Consider the following 6755-nt stretch of genomic DNA (forward strand, 5'->3'; position numbering starts at 1 on the left):
GTCTGGGAAGATCCCACATGCCGCGGAGCAACTAGGCCCGTGAGCCACAACTACTGAGCCTGCGTGTCTGGAGCCTGTGCTCCGCAACAAGAGAGGCCGCGATAGTGAGAGGCCCATACACCGCGATGAAGAGTGGCCCCCGCTCGCCGCAACTAGAGAAAGCCCTCGCACAGAAATGAAGACCCAACACAGCCATAAATAAATAAATAAGTAATTAAAAAAAGAAAAATAATACACCAAGGCCATTTAATTTATGTTATTGGCATTTTACTATTCCATACTCATGTTATACCCACTGTGACTTTGACTTAGACATTCCCCACTGACAAAGATCTATGCTGATAACTGGTTGAGAGGGTAGCACATAGGAAGGTGGAGAGATATTATCAGTGTTCTATTGTGGAAGAAGATGGTAGGCTCAGAAGGGTTCGCCGTGTCATCTTTGAAATATAGACAAATTAAAAGTAAGAGGGCTAAGAACAGGCCAATGATGAGTGGGGGATTGCTATGTAACAAGAATGTTGATTGATTCATACGTTATTGATCATTATAGAAAGACATCTAGTGTACTATTTCTGTGGGAAATTAGCCTATGGACAAGTGCCGTTCAATACAATGACCACTAGCCACAGGTGGGTACTGAGCACCTGGCTAGACTGAATTGAGATGTGACCTATGTGGAAAATACACACCAAATTCAGAAAAGTCAGTACCAAAAAGTGTAAAATATATATATATTTTAATATTTTTTAAAAAATTATTTATTATTTTTGGCTGCGTTGGGTCTTTGTTGCTGTGCGTGGGCTTTCTCTAGTTGTCTAGGCGTGCAGGCTTCAGTGGTTGTGGCTCGCGGGCTCTAGAGCTCAAGCTCAGTAGTTGTGGCGCACGGGCTTAGCTGCTCCGTGGCATGGGGGATCTTCCTGGACCAGGGCACGAACCCGTGTCCCCTACATTGGCAGGTGGATTCTTAACCACTGCGCCACCAGGGAAGCCCATAAAATATTTCTTTAATAAGTTATTTATACTGATTACTTGTTGAAATGATGGTATTTTAGATCTATTGGGTTAAATAAAATATACAGTTATAATTGATTTCACCTGTTTCTTTTTAAAAATATAGATTCTAGAAAACTTAAAATATATGGGAGGCTTGCATTATATTTTTATTGGCCAGCACTGCTATAGACTAATGATAGGGATACTCAAGGATCTTTTCCTTTATGTTTTTCTGACCCATGGGTATTGATTGTGTTATTATTAGTCAACTAATGGACCAATTAATGAAAAATGGATAAATGAATGAGAAAAATGGGAAAAAGCACACACTAAATATTAAAGTGTATATTGACACAAGGATTATTTTAAATAAAGCACTAAAGCCCATAAAAACAATGTAAAGTGGTTAATCCGTCTGGCTAATGAACATATGAACAGATGTGTGTAGTAATCAATGCTGTTGTATTGGATTGGTGGTGTGTTGCTAGTCTTAAATTTTTTAATTAATTTATTATTTTTTTTAAAGAAAATGACCTACATGGACAAATAGCTGATTAAATAACCAACTAAATAGAAGAGGGTCGAGCATGACAAGTGTCAAATAAAAGCAGCATAGTGATAATGGTGTTGGTCAATCCTTTTGGCACCAGTGATATCCACAGCAAAAAAAATCCAGTCTCAGCTCTGTGGGAAATGAGCCTCTAGTCAGTGATTAGGAAGTTCGCTAGGTCTTAATCTTAGACTTTGAGTCTCCCAAGTATTGATTATGTTATTACTGTTTAAATGAATCAATGCATAAATTAAACAAGTGTATAAATGAATGAAAAAAGAGGGCAAAGCATGGACCAATGATGCAAGAAATATTACTAATATGTTTGTGAAGCACTAAAGTCCATTAAAAAAGGCACTGACATTCATTTTTTTGAAAAGAGAAGATATTTACATAAATAAGAAAATTAAAGAGGGCCAGTGTTGAGATTGTGTCAGATGATAAGAATTATGATTAATCCAGTTTATTCATTGAGTTCATTAAACAACAATGAAGATCTAGTTTGTTATCTCTGTAGGAAATGAACAGGTTGACAGATATTAGTTTTATTCAGAGTTTGTGATCAGTTTCTTTGGATTCCAAGCTATGGATTGTAAGGGAATGAATGAATAAATTTATGTCACAGTCAGTTATTTAAAAGGGGGCAAATCATGGACCAGTGATGAACACTCTTAAGTTATAAAGCAAGTACATCCTTCATTGCTGGTGTCCATGTAAAGAATATGAAGTCTAGGCTCCAACCTGTTTGTTTAAGGTTCACAGATAAATTCGTGTTATAATGTTTCAGTTTGGGCTGCTTGTGGGCTTACTATTTTTTAAATTAAGTATAGTTGATTTACTATATTATTTTCAGCTGTACAGCATAGTGATTCAGTATTTTTGCAGATTATGCTTCATTATAAATTATTACAAGATAATGGGTATGATTCCCTGTGCTATACAATATATCCACAAGTTTGTTTTCTGTTATCTGTTTCTGTTTTGCATATGCATTCATTTGTATTATTTTTTAGGTTCCACACATAAGTTATATAGTATTTGTCTTTCTATGTCTGACATATTTCACTAAGCATAATATTCTCTAGGTCCATCCACGTTGCTGCAAATGGCAGAAATTCATTCTTTTTTTATTGCTGAATAATATTCCATTGTGTGTATATGTGTGTGTGTGTGTGTATAATTTTGTTTATCCATGTATCTCTTAATGGGCACTTGGGTTGCTTCCGTGTCTTGGCCATTGTAAATAGGGCCGCTATGAACACTGGGGTGCATATATCTTTTTCAGCTAGTGTTTTCATTTTTTCCAGATATATCTCAGGAGTGGAATTGTTGGATGATATGGTAGTTCTATTTTTAGTTTTTTAAGGAATCTTCATACTGTTTTCCATAGTGGCTGCACCAGTTTGCAATCCCATCACCTCCTCTCTAACATTTGTTTTTGTAGACTTTTTGATAGTAGTTATTCTGACAGGTGATACCTCATTGTGGTTTTGATTTGCATTTCTCTAATAGCGTTATGAGCATTTTTTCATATGCCTGTTGGCCATCTGTATGTCTTCATTGGAAACATGTCTATTGATGTCTTCTGCCCATTTTTTGATTGGGTTGTTTGTTTTTATGATATTGAGTTATATGAGCTTGGATTTACTCTTGTTAATTAACGATAGACATATGATTAAATTAATCCATGACTAATCAAATTAAATGATAGATAAGCAAATAGATAAATACATAAAAAGGGTCAAGAATGAGCACTGGCAAAATGTGCCATGAAACAAAATTTTAGATTAACCCAACTTTGTTTCTTCTTCAATTTTTAAAATTAATTAAAATTGGCCATGCCCTGTGGCATGTGGCATCTTAGTTTTCTGACTGGGGATTGAACCCATGCCCCCCGCATGGGAAGCTCGGAGCCTTAACCACTGGTCTGCCAGGGAAGTCCCAGATTAACCTAAGATTGAACAAGTGAGGTCCATTAAAAAAAAAAAAAAAAGATAAAAGAGGGTGCTTCATTCATTTTACAGTTGTTTACTATTTTGCTTTATTTATTTACTTACCACTGTTGATTTACACATTCCGTCAGGGTAAAGATTTAGGTTTCTAATCTATCGAGAAGCAAAACACAAGGAAAGATGGAAAATTGTTAGTGAAGTAAAATGAGATGTTCCTGGATTGTTTTGTTGCACATTTAAAATTTGAACAAATTAAAGAAAGATTAAAAGACCAAGAATGGCCATGATGAGTTTGGGTTTGCATGAAGACTGTTGATTGATCCATATGTACTACAGTGGGGTCCATTGTAGAAAGAGTGTATTAGTTCTGAGAGAAATGAGCAAAAACCAGAAGGTAGTAATGTTCTTAGATCTTATTCTTGCTTTGTGGTGATTAATGGATATTGATTAATTATTAGTCAATTAATGAATGAATTAATAAACAAATGTATAAATGAATAAAGAAAAAAGTCCCAAGCCTAGATCATTAATGAGTACTCTGAGTTGTCCAAACCAAGGATTTTGATTAAACCCCATAACTCTGAGGTCCATTATAAAAACAAACCTAATTTCCTGCCTTGGTGGGACATGAACTTGTAGCTGAAGTTAGTAATACAGGCATCTTGCTCTTAGCTTTGATAGATCTTAGGTATAGATCCTTTTATTAGTGAATCGGTAATGAGTAAATAAATAAATGTATTATTTAATGAAGACAAAGAGGGCAAGATAACCACCAACAGTGAGAGTATCTAATGAAATACAGATTATTCTTAAAACATTTCTGAGTAGTTGAGTTCTAATAAATGAAGAGTCCAAGGCATTTAACATGTTGATCAGGAACCTATGGGCAACTCTATGTAAGAGTCAGTGTTGTTTCTGGGTTGGTGGTTGTTAATTTTATTAAGAAAGGGGAAAAAGGGAAACGTAATAATCGATTACAGAACTACCTAATTAAAGAAGATCAAGCATGGGCCAATATTAAGAATTCATGACATGAGAGGAGTTATGATTAAATCAGTTTGTCTCAACCAGTATCATTTTTGAAAAACACATATAGTTGTTATTCTGTGGATATTGAGTTTTTATAAATTTATTTATTTATGACTGTGTTGGGTCTTCATTGCTGCACGCCGGCTTTCTCTAGTTGTGGTGAGTGGGGCTACTCTTCGTTGCGGTGCGCGGGCTTCTCATTGCGTTGGCTTCTCTTGTTGTGGAGCGTGGACTCTAGGTGCGCGAGCTTCAGTAGTTGTGGCACGTGAGCTCAGTATTTGTGGTGCACGGGCTTAGTTGCTCTGCAGCATGTGGGATCTTCCCAGGCCAGGGCTCGAACCTGTGTCCCCTGCATTGGCAGGCGGATTCTTAACCACTGCGCCACTGGGGAAATCTATGGGTATTGAGTTTATGGACAGATGTTAGTGTTATTTAGGACTCTTACCTGGGGTATGTAAGTGATATTATTGTTAGTGAATGAAGGAAGAGGTTATTTATTTATTTATTTATTTATTTATTTATTTATTTTGAGGTTATTTAAAAGAGGGCAAACATGGACCAATGAGGATATTGTGTCATTAAAAATGGTTTATTAATCTCACTGTACTCTTTTGCCGTGCATATAAATAAAAGGAGACTGGGCTATGCCCACTTTGGGTAAAGAGCCATAGAGATAGTTACCTATAAAAGTATTTTAGACCATTTTGCATTTGCTTTGAAAAAATGAACAAGTTATTCCATGAATAAATAAATAAATAATAAACAAATATATGAATAAAGTCATAAAGTAGGGTCAAGCATGGTGAGAATGTATCAGGAAACAGTGATGTAAATTTACCTCATTCTAATCAAGGAAGACCTATAAAGAAGGTAATATGGGCTCTTACCTATGTGAGTAAGGTTTAATAGAAATAATTTGGAACAGGCATAGTTCTTAATTATTCTACTAGGATGTAAATTTAGCAGTTGTCATCATATTATGTACATTAATAATTAAAAAAAATAAAAAGAGGGCAATTCTTGGGTTAATTGAGTGTGGTGAAAACAGGGTTTTATGATAAATTTGTTACAGCAAGACTAAGGTCTCTTAAAAAAAAATCTACACTGCCTCTTCAATTTTCTAAAATCTGTTTTTTACTGCACAGATTCAATATACCCCAATCTGATTTATTCATTACCAGTGATGAAGATCTCGGCTGTCACTTCTGTGGATAAAAAGCAAAGGGACTCATGTAAGTAAAAAAGTTTGTGTTCTTGGTTTGAAGGTAATTCATGTGGTCCATGGAATTGTTTCAAAGGAATGAGTGGCTACTGAAAACATAAAATCAAAAGATGTCACATATGGACCACTGCTGAGAAGGTGTAATGAACCATGGGTTAAGACTGATCCATTTTAGTGAAACTGAGATCCGTTAAAAACAAAGTTGGAGGGTTTTGCATTCATTTTCACAGTTGCTTAATATTGCATTTTATTTTTGCACAACATTTTAAGAATATTTCTCAGTTGATAACAGTCTAGGTTGTTAAATCATGGAGGAGGGGGCACCTAGGAAGATAGAAAGTATTGTCAGTGCTCTAGTTGTGGGGTAGGATAGTAGGTTCATTGTAGTACTTTTAAAATATGAAGAAATTAAATGAAAGATGAGCAAGCAGAGAGTAGTAAAACACATGGGATGGGCATGAAGCAAGGTTATTGATTAATCTATATGTGAAACACTGAGAGCCAATTAAAAATAGATCTCATTTGCTAGCTCTGTGGGGAATAAATAGCTGTAAACAGCTCTCTGCAATATTCAAAGATCTTGCTCTCGGGTTTTTGTGATTCATGGGAATTATTTTTTTTTTTAAATCAATGAAACCATGAATGAAATAATCAGTAAATAATGAATGCATAAACAATCCATAAACAAGAGCTTGGATCAATGATGAGAGTTCTGGGGTATATGAATCAAGAATTTTGATTAAACCCTAACTCTGAGGTCCATTAGAAAAAGACTTAGTTTTTCCCTCTAAGGGAATAGAGTTCAGAGCCAATTGGGGATCTGTTCTTAGGTCTTAGTGGTTCCTGGTTATGGTGTGTATTGATGTAAATGAATCAATGAATGCATGAATGAATAAATGAATAAATGTGTAAGTGAATGAAGACAAAACAGGTTACACATGAGTGTCCATGTTGGCATTCTGGGTTGGTGGGAGGATGATCTAGTCATGTATTTCTGTGGGTAATC

At 35.4% G+C, this 6755-nt stretch overlaps 1 non-coding gene across 1 annotated transcript; it reads left to right on the forward strand.

The window, feature by feature from the left end:
- Positions 1–6442: 6442 nt before the first annotated feature.
- LOC118891522 lies at positions 6443–6512 on the forward strand. Its single transcript, XR_005019084.1, has one exon. It is a non-coding gene; the product is annotated as a small nucleolar RNA SNORD113/SNORD114 family (small nucleolar RNA).
- The last annotated feature ends 243 nt before the right edge of the window (positions 6513–6755 follow it).

Source organism: Balaenoptera musculus, chromosome 2 (genome assembly GCF_009873245.2).
Source record: "Balaenoptera musculus isolate JJ_BM4_2016_0621 chromosome 2, mBalMus1.pri.v3, whole genome shotgun sequence".
Classification (NCBI taxonomy): domain Eukaryota; kingdom Metazoa; phylum Chordata; class Mammalia; order Artiodactyla; family Balaenopteridae; genus Balaenoptera; species Balaenoptera musculus.